The following is a 14,205-nucleotide window of genomic DNA, read 5'->3' as shown; positions in this document are numbered from 1 at the left end:
TCCTCTGGTCCTCACCTGCCACCCCACCAGGGATAGGGTTCCTCTGGTCCTCACCTGCCTCCCCACCAGGGATAGGGTTCCCCTGGTCCTCACCTGCCACCCCACCAGGTATAGGGTTCCTCTGGTCCTCACCTGCCACCCCACCAGGGATAGGGTTCCTCTTGTCCTCACCTGCCACCCCACCAGGGATAGGGTTCCCCTTGTCCTCACCTGCCACCCCACCAGGGATAGGGTTCCGCTGGTCCTCACCTGCCACCCCACCAGGGATAGGGTTCCTCTGGTCCTCACCTGCCACCTCACCAGGGATAGGGTTCCCCTTGTCCTCACCTGCCACCCCCACCAGTGATAGGGTTCCCCTTGTCCTCACCTGCCACCCCACCAGGGATAGTGTTCCCCTTGTCCTCACCTGCCACCCCACCAGGGATAGGGTTCCCCTTGTCCTCACCTGCCACCCCACCAGGGATAGGGTTCCTCTGGTCCTCACCTACCACCCCACCAGGGATAGGGTTCCCCTTGTCCTCACCTGCCACCCCACCAGGGATAGGGTTCCCCTGGTCCTCACCTGCCACCCCACCAGGGATAGGGTTCCCCTGGTCGTCACCTGCCACCCCACCAGGGATAGGGTTCCCCTTGTCCTCACCTGCCACCCCACCAGGGATAGGGTTCCCCTTGTCCTCACCTGCCACCCCACCAGGGATAGGGTTCCCCTTGTCCTCACCTGCCACCCCACTAGGGATAGGGTTCCTCTGGTCCTCACCTGCCACCCCACCAGGGATAGGGTTCCTCTGGTCCTCACCTGCCACCTCACCAGGGATAGGGTTCCCCTTGCCCTCACCTGCCACCCCACCAGGGATAGGGTTCCCCTTGTCCTCACCTGCCACCCCACCAGGGATAGGGTTCCTCTGGTCCTCACCTGCCACCCCACCAGGGATAGGGTTCCTCTGGACCTCACCTGCCTCCCCACCAGGGTTAGGGTTCCCCTGGTCCTCACCTGCCACCCCACCAGGGATAGGGTTCCTCTGGTCCTCACCTGCCACCCCACCAGGGATAGGGTTCCTCTTGTCCTCACCTGCCACCCCACCAGGGATAGGGTTCCCCTTGTCCTCACCTGCCACCCCACCAGGGATAGGGTTCCGCTGGTCCTCACCTGCCACCCCACCAGGGATAGGGTTCCGCTGGTCCTCACCTGCCACCCCACCAGGGATAGGGTTCCTCTGGTCCTCACCTGCCACCTCACCAGGGATAGGGTTCCCCTTGTCCTCACCTGACACCCCACCAGGGATAGGGTTCCCCTTGTCCTCACCTGCCACCCCACCAGGGATAGTGTTCCTCTGGTCCTCACCTGCCACCCCACCAGGGATAGGGTTCCCCTTGTCCTCACCTACCACCCCACCAGGGATAGGGTTCCTCTGGTCCTCACCTGCCACCCCACCAGGGATAGGGTTCCCCTTGTCCTCACCTGCCACCCCACCAGGGATAGGGTTCCCCTGGTCCTCACCTGCCACCCCACCAGGGATAGGGTTCCCCTTGTCCTCACCTGCCACCCCACCAGGGATAGGGTTCCCCTGGTCCTCACCTGCCACCCCACCAGGGATAGGGTTCCCCTTGTCCTCACCTGCCACCCCACCAGGGATAGGGTTCCCCTTGTCCTCACCTGCCACCCCACCAGGGATAGGGTTCCTCTGGTCCTCACCTGCCACCCCACCAGGGATAGGGTTCCCCTTGTCCTCACCTGCCACCCCACCAGGGATAGGGTTCCCCTGGTCCTCACCTGCCACCCCACCAGGGATAGGGTTCCCCTTGTCCTCACCTGCCACCCCACCAGGGATAGGGTTCCCCTGGTCCTCACCTGCCACCCCACCAGGGATAGGGTTCCCCTTGTCCTCACCTGCCACCCCACCAGGGATAGGGTTCCCCTGGTCCTCACCTGCCACCCCGCCAGGGATAGGGTTCCTCTGGTCCTCACCTGCCACCCCACCAGGGATAGGGTTCCCCTTGTCCTCACCTGCCACCCCACCAGGGATAGGGTTCCCCTGGTCCTCACCTGCCACCCCACCAGGGATAGGGTTCCTCTGGTCCTCACCTGCCACTCCACCAGGGATAGGGTTCCTCTGGTCCTCACCTGCCACCCCACCAGGGATAGGGTTCCCATTGTCCTCACCTGCCACCCCACCAGGGATAGGGTTCCCCTTGTCCGCACCTGCCACCCCACCAGGGATAGGGTTCCCCTTGTCCTCACCTGCCACCCCACCAGGGATAGGGTTCCCCTGGTCCTCACCTGCCACCCCACCAGGGATAGGGTTCCCCTTGTCCTCACCTGCCACCCCACCAGGGATAGGGTTCCCCTGGCCCTCACCTGCCACCCCACCAGGGATAGGGTTCCCCTTGTCCTCACCTGCCACCCCACCAGGGATAGGGTTCCCCTTGTCCTCACCTGCCACCCCACCAGGATAGGGTTCCTCTGGTCCTCACCTGCCACCCCACCAGGGATAGGGTTCCCCTTGTCCTCACCTGCCACCCCACCAGGGATAGGGTTCCCCTGGTCCTCACCTGCCACCCCACCAGGGATAGGGTTCCCCTTGTCCTCACCTGCCACCCCACCAGGGATAGGGTTCCCCTGGTCCTCACCTGCCACCCCACCAGGGATAGGGTTCCCCTTGTCCTCACCTGCCACCCCACCAGGGATAGGGTTCCCCTTGTCCTCACCTGCCACCCCACCTGGGATAGGGTTACTCTGGTCCTCACCTGCCACCCCACCAGGGATAGGGTTCCCCTTGTCCTCACCTGCTACCCCCACCAGGGATAGGGTTCCCCTGGTCCTCACCTGCCACCCCACCAGGGATAGGGTTCCCCTTGTCCTCACCTGCCACCCCACCAGGGATAGGGTTCCCCTGGTCCTCACCTGCCACCCCACCAGGGATAGGGTTCCCCTTGTCCTCACCTGCCACCCCACCAGGGATAGGGTTCCCCTGGTCCTCACCTGCCACCCCACCAGGGATAGGGTTCCTCTGGTCCTCACCTGCCACCCCACCAGGGATAGGGTTCCCCTGGTCCTCACCTGCCACCCCACCAGGGATAGGGTTCCTCTGGTCCTCACCTGCCACTCCACCAGGGATAGGGTTCCTCTGGTCCTCACCTGCCACCCCACCAGGGATAGGGTTCCCATTGTCCTCACCTGCCACCCCACCAGGGATAGGGTTCCCCTTGTCCGCACCTGCCACCCCACCAGGGATAGGGTTCCCCCTGTCCTCACCTGCCACACAACCAGGGATAGGGTTCCCCTTGTCCTCACCTACCACCCCACCAGGGATAGGGTTCCTCTGGTCCTCACCTGCCACCCCACCATGGATAGGGTTCCCCTGGTCCTCACCTGCCACCCCACCAGGGATAGGGTTCCTCTGGTCCTCACCTGCCACTCCACCAGGGACAGGGTTCCTCTGGTCCTCACCTGCCACCCCACCAGGGATAGGGTTCCCATTGTCCTCACCTGCCACACCACCAGGGATAGGGTTCCCCTTGTCCGCACCTGCCACCGCACCAGGGATAGGGTTCCCCTTGTCCTCACCTGCCACCCCACCAGGGATAGGATTCCCCTTGTCCTCACCGGCCAGCCCACCAGGGATAGGGTTCCTCTGGTCCTCACCTGCCACCCCACCAGGGATAGGGTTCCCCTGGTCCTCACCTGCCACCCCACCAGGGATAGGGTTCCTCTGGTCCTCACCTGCCACCCCACCAGGGATAGGGTTCCCCTTGTCCTCACCTGCCACCCCACCAGGGATAGGGTTCCCCTGGTCCTCACCTGCCATCCCACCAGGGATAGGGTTCCCCTTGTCCTCACCTGCCACCCCACCAGGGATAGGGTTCCCCTGGTCCTCACCTGCCACCCCACCAGGGATAGGGTTCCCCTTGTCCTCACCTGCCACCCCACCAGGGATAGGGTTCCCCTTGTCCTCACCTGCCACCCCACCAGGGATAGGGTTCCTCTGGTCCTCACCTGCCACCCCACCAGGGATAGGGTTCCCCTTGTCCTCACCTGCCACCCCACCAGGGATAGGGTTCCCCTGGTCCTCACCTGCGACCCCACCAGGGATAGGGTTTCCCTTGTCCTCACCTGCCACCCCACCAGGGATAGGGTTCCCCTGGTCCTCACCTGCCACCCCACCAGGGATAGGGTTCCCCTTGTGCTCACCAGCCACCCCACCAGGGAGAGCGTTCCACTGGTCCTCACCTGCCACCCCACCAGGGATAGGGTTCCTCTGTTCCTCACCTGCCACCCCACCAGGGATAGGGTTCCCCTTGTCCTCACCTGCCACCCCACCAGGGATAGGGTTCCTCTGGTCCTCACCTGCCACCCCACCAGGGATAGGGTTCCCCTTGTCCTCACCTGCCACCCCACCAGGGATAGGGTTCCCCTGGTCCTCACCTGCCACCCCACCAGGGATAGGGTTCCCCTTGTCCTCACCTGCCACCCCACCAGGGATAGGGTTCCCCTGGTCCTCACCTGCCACCCCACCAGGGATAGGGTTCCCCTTGTCCTCACCTGCCACCCCACCAGGGATAGGGTTCCCCTGGTCCTCACCTGCCACCCCACCAGGGATAGGGTTCCTCTGGTCCTCACCTGCCACCCCACCAGGGATAGGGTTCCCCTTGTCCTCACCTGCCACCCCACCAGAGGTAGGGTTCCCCTGGTCCTCACCTGCCACCCCACCAGGGATAGGGTTCCTCTGGTCCTCACCTGCCACTCCACCAGGGATAGGGTTCCTCTGGTCCTCACCTGCCATCCCACCAGGGATAGGGTTCCCATTGTCCTCACCTGCCACCCCACCAGGGATAGGGTTCCCCTTGTCCGCACCTGCCACCCCACCAGGGATAGGGTTCCCCTTGTCCTCACCTGCCACTACACCAGGGATAGGGTTCCCCTGGTCCTCACCTGCCACCCCACCAGGGATAGGGTTCCCCTTGTCCTCACCTGCCACCCCACCAGGGATAGGGTTCCCCTGGTCCTCATCTGCCACCCCACCAGGGATAGGGTTCCCCTTGTCCTCACCTGCCACCCCACCAGGGATAGGGTTCCTCTGGTCCTCACCTGCCACCCCACCAGGGATAGAGTTCCCCTTGTCCTCACCTGCCACCCCACCAGGGATAGGGTTCCCCTTGTCCTCACCTGCCACCCCACCAGGGATAGGGTTCCTCTGGTCCTCACCTGCCACCCCACCAGGGATAGGGTTCCCCTTGTCCTCACCTGCCACCCCACCAGGGATAGGGTTCCCCTGGTCCTCACCTGCCACCCCACCAGGGATACGGCTCCCTGGTCCTCACCTGCCACCCCACCAGGGATACGGCTCCCCTTGTCCTCACCTGCCACCCCACCAGGGATAGGGTTCCCCTGGTCCTCACCTGCCACCCCACAGGGATAGGGTTCCCCTTGGTCCTCACTGCCACCCCACCCAGGATAGGGTTCCCCTTGTCCTCACCTGCCACCCCACCAGGGATAGGGTTCCCCTTGTCCTCACCTGCCACCCCACCAGGGATAGGGTTCCTCTGGTCCTCACCTGCCACCCCACCAGGGATAGGGTTTCCCTTGTCCTCACCTGCCACCCCAACAGGGATAGGGTTCCCCTTTGTCCTCACCTGCCACCCCACAGGGATAGGGTTCCCCTGGTCCCTCACCTGCCACCCACCAGGGATAGGGTTCCCCTTGTCCTCACCTGCCACCCCACCAGGGATAGGGTTCCCCTGGCCCTCACCTGCCACCCCACCAGGGATAGGGTTCCCCTTGTCCTCACCTGCCACCCCACCAGGGATAGGGTTCCTCTGGTCCTCACCTGCCACCCCACCAGGGATAGGGTTCCCCTTGTCCTCACCTGCCACCCCACCAGGGATAGGGTTCCCCTTGTCCTCACCTGCCACCCCAACAGGGATAGGGTTCTCTGGTCCACCGACCTGCCACCCACCAGGGATAGGGTTCCCCTGTCCTCACCTGCCACCCCACCAGGGATAGGGTTCCCCTGGTCCTCACCTGCCACCCACCAGGGATGGGTTCCCCTGGTCCTCCCTGCCACCAGGGATAGGGTTCCTCTGTTCCTCACCTGCCACCCCCACCAGGGATAGGGATCCCCTTGTCCTCACCTGCCACCCCACCAGGGATAGGGATCCTCTGGTCCTCACCTGCCACCGCACCAGGGATAGGGTTCCCTTGTCTCACCTGCCACCCCACCAGGGATAGGGTTCCCCTGGTCCTCACCTGCCACCCCACCAGGGATAGGGTTCCCCTTGTCCTCACCTGCCACCCCACCAGGGGATAGGGTTCCCCTGGTCCTCACCTGCCACCCCACCAGGGATAGGGTTTCCCCTTGTCCTCACCTTGCCACCCCACCAGGGATAGGGTTCCCTTGTCCCTCACCTGCCACCCCACCAGGGATAGGGTTCCCTCTGGTCCTCACCTGCCTCCCCACAAGGGATAGGGTTCCCCTTGTCCTCACCTGCCACCCCACCAGAGATAGGGTTCCCCTGGTCCACACCCTGGCCACCCCACCAGGGATAGGGTTCCCCTGGTCCTCACCTGCCACTCCACCAGGGATAGGGTTCCCCTGGTCCTCACCTGCCACCCCCACCAGGGATAGGGTTCCCATTGTCCTCACCTGCCACCCCACCAGGGATAGGGTTCCCCTTGTCCCGCACCTGCCACCCCACCAGGGATAGGGTTCCCCTTGTCCTCACCTGCCACCCCCACCAGGGATAGGGTTCCCCTGGTCCTCACCTGCCACCCCACCAGGGATAGGGGTTCCCCTTGTCCTCACCTGCCACCCCACCAGGGATAGGGTTCCCCTGGTCCTCATCTGCCACCCCACCAGGGATAGGGTTCCCCTTGTCCTCACCTGCCACCCCACCAGGGATAGGGTTCCTCTGGTCCTCACCTGCCACCCCACCATGGATAGGGTTCCCCTTTGTCCTCACCTGCCACCCCACCAGGGATAGGGTTCCTCTGGTCCTCACCTGCCACCCCACCAGGGATAGGGTTCCCCTTGTCCTCACCTGCCACCCCACCAGGGATAGGGTTCCCCTTGTCCTCAACTGCCACCCCAACAGGGATAGGGTTCCTCTGGTCCTCACCTGCCACCCACCAGGGATAGGGTTCCCCTGGTCCTCACCTGCCACCCCACCAGGGATAGGGTTCCCCTTGTCCTCACCTGCCACCCCACCAGGGATTGGGTTCCCCTGGTCCTCACCTGCCACCCCACCAGGGATAGGGTTCCTCTGTTCCTCACCTGCCACCCCACCAGGGATAGGGTTCCCCTTGTCCTCACCTGCCACCCCACCAGGGATAGGGTTCCTCTGGTCCTCACCTGCCACCCCACCAGAGATAGGGTTCCCCTTGTCCTCACCTGCCACCCCACCAGGGATAGGGTTCCCCTGGTCCTCACCTGCCACCCCACCAGGGATAGGGTTCCCCTTGTCCTCACCTGCCACCCCACCAGGGATAGGGTTCCCCTGGTCCTCACCTGCCACCCCACCAGGGATAGGGTTCCCCTTGTCCTCACCTGCCACCCCACCAGGGATAGGGTTCCCCTGGTCCTCACCTGCCACCCCACCAGGGATAGGGTTCCTCTGGTCCTCACCTGCCACCCCACCAGGGATAGGGTTCCCCTTGTCCTCACCTGCCACCCCACCAGAGATAGGGTTCCCCTGGTCCTCACCTGCCACCCCACCAGGGATAGGGTTCCTCTGGTCCTCACCTGCCACTCCACCAGGGATAGGGTTCCTCTGGTCCTCACCTGCCACCCCACCAGGGATAGGGTTCCCTTTGTCCTCACCTGCCACCCCACCAGGGATAGGGTTCCCCTTGTCCGCACCTGCCACCCCACCAGGGATAGGGTTCCCCTTGTCCTCACCTGCCACCCCACCAGGGATAGGGTTCCCCTGGTCCTCACCTGCCACCCCACCAGGGATAGGGTTCCCCTTGTCCTCACCTGCCACCCCACCAGGGATAGGGTTCCCCTGGTCCTCATCTGCCACCCCACCAGGGATAGGGTTCCCCTTGTCCTCACCTGCCACCCCACCAGGGATAGGGTTCCTCTGGTCCTCACCTGCCACCCCACCAGGGATAGGGTTCCCCTTGTCCTCACCTGCCACCCCACCAGGGATAGGGTTCCCCTTGTCCTCACCTGCCAGCCCACCAGGGATAGGGTTCCTCTGGTCCTCACCTGCCAACCCACCAGGGATAGGGTTCCCCTTGTCCTCACCTGCCACCCCACCAGGGATAGGGTTCCCCTGGTCCTCACCTGCCACCCCACCAGGGATAGGGCTCCCCTTGTCCTCACCTGCCACCCCACCAGGGATAGGGTTCCCCTGGTCCTCACCTGCCACCCCCACCAGGGATAGGGTTCCCCTTGTCCTCACCTGCCACCCCACCAGGGATAGGGTTCCCCTTGTCCTCACCTGCCACCCCACCAGGGATAGGGTTCCCCTTGTCCTCACCTGCCACCCCACCAGGGATAGGGTTCCTCTGGTCCTCACCTGCCACCCCACCAGGGATAGGGTTTCCCTTGTCCTCACCTGCCACCCCCACCAGGGATAGGGTTCCCCTTGTCCACACCTGCCACCCCACCAGGGATAGGGTTCCCCTGGTCCTCACCTGCCACCCCACCAGGGATAGGGTTCCCCTTGTCCTCACCTGCCACCCCAACAGGGATAGGGTTCCCCTGGCCCTCACCTGCCACCCCACCAGGGATAGGGTTCCCCTTGTCCTCACCTGCCACCCCACCAGGGATAGGGTTCCTCTGGTCCTCACCTGCCATCCCACCAGGGATAGGGTTCCCCTTGTCCTCACCTGCCACCCCACCAGGGATAGGGTTCCCCTTGTCCTCACCTGCCACCCCACCAGGGATAGGGTTCCTCTGGTCCTCACCTGCCACCCCACCAGGGATAGGGTTCCCTTTGTCCTCACCTGCCACCCCACCAGGGATAGGGTTCCCCTGGTCCTCACCTGCCACCCCACCAGGGATAGGGTTCCCCTTGTCCTCACCTGCCACCCCACCAGCGATTGTGTTCCCCTGGTCCTCACCTGCCACCCCACCAGGGATAGGGTTCCCCTTGTCCTCACCTGCCACCCCACCAGGGATAGGGTTCCCCTTGTCCTCACCTGCCACCCCACCTGGGATAGGGTTACTCTGGTCCTCACCTGCCACCCCCACCAGGGATAGGGTTCCCCTTGTCCTCACCTGCCACCCCACCAGGGATAGGGTTCCCCTGGTCCTCACCTGCCACCCCACCAGGGATAGGGTTCCCCTTGTCCTCACCTGCCACCCCCACCAGGGATAGGGTTCCCCTGGTCCTCACCTGCCAACTCCACCAGGGATAGGGTTCCTCTGGTCCTCACCTGCCACCCCACCAGGGATAGGGTTCCCCTTGTCCTCACCTGCCACCCCACCAGGGATAGGGTTCCCCTTGTCCTCACCTGCCACCCCCACCAGGGATAGGGTTCCTCTGGTCCTCACCTGCCACCCACAGGGATAGGGTTCCCCTTGTCCTCACCTGCCACCCCACCAGGGATAGGGTTCCCCTGGTCCTCACCTGCCACCCCACCAGGGATAGGGTTCCCCTTGTCCTCACCTGCCACCCCACCAGGGATTGGGTTCCCCTGGTCCTCACCTGCCACCTCACCAGGGATAGGGTTCCTCTGTTCCTCACCTGCCACCCTACCAGGGATAGGGTTCCCCTTGTCCTCACCTGCCACCCCACCAGGGATAGGGTTCCTCTGGTCCTCACCTGCCACCCCACCAGGGATAGGGTTCCCCTTGTCCTCACCTGCCACCCCACCAGGGATAGGGTTCCCCTGGTCCTCACCTGCCACCCCACCAGGGATAGGGTTCCCCTTGTCCTCACCTGCCACCCCACCAGGGATAGGGTTCCCCTGGTCCTCACCTGCCACCCCACCAGGGATAGGGTTCCCCTTGTCCTCACCTGCCACCCCACCAGGGATAGGGTTCCCCTGGTCCTCACCTGCCACCCCACCAGGGATAGGGTTCCTCTGGTCCTCACCTGCCACCCCACCAGGGATAGGGTTCCCCTTGTCCTCACCTGCCACCCCACCAGAGATAGGGTTCCCCTGGTCCTCACCTGCCACCCCACCAGGGATAGGGTTCCTCTGGTCCTCACCTGCCACTCCACCAGGGATAGGGTTCCTGTGGTCCTCACCTGCCACCCCACCAGGGATAGGGTTCCCATTGTCCTCACCTGCCACCCCACCAGGGATAGGGTTCCCCTTGTCCGCACCTGCCACCCCACCAGGGATAGGGTTCCCCTTGTCCTCACCTGCCACCCCACCAGGGATAGGGTTCCCCTGGTCCTCACCTGCCACCCCCACCAGGGATAGGGTTCCCCTTGTCCTCACCTGCCACCCCACCAGGGATAGGGTTCCCCTGGTCCTCATCTGCCACCCCACCAGGGATAGGGTTCCCCTTGTCCTCACCTGCCACCCCACCAGGGATAGGGTTCCTCTGGTCCTCACCTGCCACCCCACCAGGGATAGGGTTCCCCTTGTCCTCACCTGCCACCCCACCAGGGATAGGGTTCCCCTTGTCCTCACCTGCCACCCCACCAGGGATAGGGTTCCTCTGGTCCTCACCTGCCACCCCACCAGGGATAGGGTTCCCCTTGTCCTCACCTGCCACCCCACCAGGGATAGGGTTCCCCTGGTCCTCACCTGCCACCCCACCAGGGATAGGGCTCCCCTTGTCCTCACCTGCCACCCCACCAGGGATAGGGTTCCCCTGGTCCTCACCTGCCACCCCACCAGGGATAGGGTTCCCCTTGTCCTCACCTGCCACCCCACCAGGGATAGGGTTCCCCTTGTCCTCACCTGCCACCCCACCAGGGATAGGGTTCCCCTTGTCCTCACCTGCCACCCCACCAGGGATAGGGTTCCTCTGGTCCTCACCTGCCACCCCACCAGGGATAGGGTTTCCCTTGTCCTCACCTGCCACCCCACCAGGGATAGGGTTCCCCTTGTCCTCACCTGCCACCCCACCAGGGATATGGTTCCCCTGGTCCTCACCTGCCACCCCACCAGGGATAGGGTTCCCCTTGTCCTCACCTGCCACCCCACCAGGGATAGGGTTCCCCTGGCCCTCACCTGCCACCCCACCAGGGATAGGGTTCCCCTTGTCCTCACCTGCCACCCCACCAGGGATAGGGTTCCTCTGGTCCTCACCTGCCACCCCACCAGGGATAGGGTTCCCCTTGTCCTCACCTGCCACCCCACCAGGGATAGGGTTCCCCTTGTCCTCACCTGCCACCCCACCAGAGATAGGGTTCCTCTGGTCCTCACCTGCCACCCCACCAGGGATAAGGTTCCCCTTGTCCTCACCTGCCACCCCACCAGGGATAGGGTTCCCCTGGTCCTCACCTGCCACCCCCACCAGGGATAGGGTTCCCCTTGTCCTCACCTGCCACCCCACCTGGGATAGGGTTACTCTGGTCCTCACCTGCCACCCCACCAGGGATAGGGTTCCCCTTGTCCTCACCTGCCACCCCACCAGGGATAGGGTTCCCCTGGTCCTCACCTGCCACCCCACCAGGGATAGGGTTCCCCTTGTCCTCACCTGCCACCCCACCAGGGATAGGGTTCCCCTTGTCCTCACCTGCCACCCCACCAGGGATAGGGTTCCCCTTGTCCTCACCTGCCACCCCACCAGGGATAGGGTTCCTCTGGTCCTCACCTGCCACCCCACCAGGGATAGGGTTTCCCTTGTCCTCACCTGCCACCCCACCAGGGATAGGGTTCCCCTTGTCCTCACCTGCCACCCCACCAGGGATATGGTTCCCCTGGTCCTCACCTGCCACCCCACCAGGAATAGGGTTCCCCTTGTCCTCACCTGCCACCCCACCAGGGATAGGGTTCCCCTGGCCCTCACCTGCCACCCCACCAGGGATAGGGTTCCGCTTGTCCTCACCTGCCACCCCACCAGGGATAGGGTTCCTCTGGTCCTCACCTGCCACCCCACCAGGGATAGGGTTCCCCTTGTCCTCACCTGCCACCCCACCAGGGATAGGGTTCCCCTTGTCCTCACCTGCCACCCCACCAGGGATAGGGTTCCTCTGGTCCTCACCTGCCACCCCACCAGGGATAGGGTTCCCCTTGTCCTCACCTGCCACCCCACCAGGGATAGGGTTCCCCTGGTCCTCACCTGCCACCCCACCAGGGATAGGGTTCCCCTTGTCCTCACCTGCCACCCCACCAGCGATTGTGTTCCCCTGGTCCTCACCTGCCACCCCACCAGGGATAGGGTTCCCCTTGTCCTCACCTGCCACCCCACCAGGGATAGGGTTCCCCTTGTCCTCACCTGCCACCCCACCTGGGATAGGGTTACTCTGGTCCTCACCTGCCACCCCACCAGGGATAGGGTTCCCCTTGTCCTCACCTGCCACCCCACCAGGGATAGGGTTCCCCTGGTCCTCACCTGCCACCCCACCAGGGATAGGGTTCCCCTTGTCCTCACCTGCCACCCCACCAGGGATAGGGTTCCCCTGGTCCTCACCTGCCACCCCACCAGGGATAGGGTTCCCTTGTCCTCACCTGCCACCCCACCAGGGATAGGGTTCCCCTGGTCCTCACCTGCCACCCCACCAGGGATAGGGTTCCCTGGTCCTCACCTGCCACCCACCAGGGATAGGGTTCCTCTGGTCCCTCACCTGCCACTCCACCAGGGATAGGGTTCCTCTGGTCCTCACCTGCCACCCCACCAGGGATAGGGTTCCCATTGTCCCTCACCTGCCACCCCACCAGGGATAGGGTTCCCCTTGTCCACACCTGCCACCCCACCAGGGATAGGGTTCCCCCTGTCCTCACCTGCCACACAACCAGGGATAGGGTTCCCCTTGTCCTCACCTACCACCCCACCAGGGATAGGGTTCCTCTGGTCCTCACCTGCCACCCCACCATGGATAGGGTTCCCCTGGTCCTCACCTGCCACCCCACCAGGGATAGGGTTCCTCTGGTCCTCACCTGCCACTCCACCAGGGACAGGGGTTCCTCTGGTCCTCACCTGCCACCCCACCAGGGATAGGGTTCCCATTGTCCTCACCTGCCACACCACCAGGGATAGGGTTCCCCTTGGTCCGCACCTGCCACCGCACCAGTGATAGGGTTCCCCTTGTCCTCACCTGCCACCCCACCAGGGATAGGGTTCCCCTTGTCCTCACCGGCCAGCCCACCAGGGATAGGGTTCCTCTGGTCCTCACCTGCCACCCCACCAGGGATAGGGTTCCCCTGGTCCTCACCTGCCACCCCACCAGGGATAGGGTTCCTCTGGTCCTCACCTGCCACCCCCACCAGGGATAGGGTTCCCCTTGTCCTCACCTGCCACCCCACCAGGGATAGGGTTCCCCTGGTCCTCACCTGCCATCCCACCAGGGATAGGGTTCCCCTTGTCCTCACCTGCACCCCACCAGGGATAGGGTTCCCCTGGTCCTCACCTGCCAACCCCACCAGGGATAGGGGTTTCCCCTTGTCCTCACCTGCCACCCCCACCAGGGATAGGGTTCCCCTTGTCCTCACCTGCCACCCCACCAGGGATAGGGTTCCTCTGGTCCTCACCTGCCACCCCACCAGGGATAGGGTTCCCCTTGTCCTCACCTGCCACCCCACCAGGGATAGGGTTCCCCTGGTCCTCACCTGCGACCCCACCAGGGATAGGGTTTCCCCTTGTCCTCACCTGCCACCCCACCAGGGATAGGGTTCCCCTGGTCCTCACCTGCCACCCCACCAGGGATAGGGTTCCCCTTGTCCTCACCAGCCACCCCCACCAGGGAGAGCGTTCCACTGGTCCTCACCTGCCACCCCACCAGGGATAGGGTTCCTCTGTTCCTCACCTGCCACCCCACCAGGGATAGGGTTCCCCTTGTCCCTCACCTGCCACCCCACCAGGGATAGGGTTCCTCTGGTCCTCACCTGCCACCCCACCAGGGATAGGGTTCCCCTTGTCCTCACCTGCCACCCCCTGCAGGGATAGGGTTCCCCTGGTCCTCACCTGCCACCCCACCAGGGATAGGGTTCCCCTTGTCCTCACCTGCCACCCCACCAGGGATAGGGTTCCCCTGGTCCTCACCTGCCACCCCACCAGGGATAGGGTTCCCCTTGTCCTCACCTGCCACCCCACCAGGGATAGGGTTTCCCCCTGGGTCCTCACCTGCCACCCCACCAGG

The sequence above is a fragment of the Hemitrygon akajei genome, chromosome 2, assembly GCF_048418815.1.
Source record: "Hemitrygon akajei chromosome 2, sHemAka1.3, whole genome shotgun sequence".
Taxonomy (NCBI): domain Eukaryota; kingdom Metazoa; phylum Chordata; class Chondrichthyes; order Myliobatiformes; family Dasyatidae; genus Hemitrygon; species Hemitrygon akajei.
The sequence above is the reverse complement of the archived record's forward strand: the minus strand, read 5'-3'. Positions refer to the sequence as shown.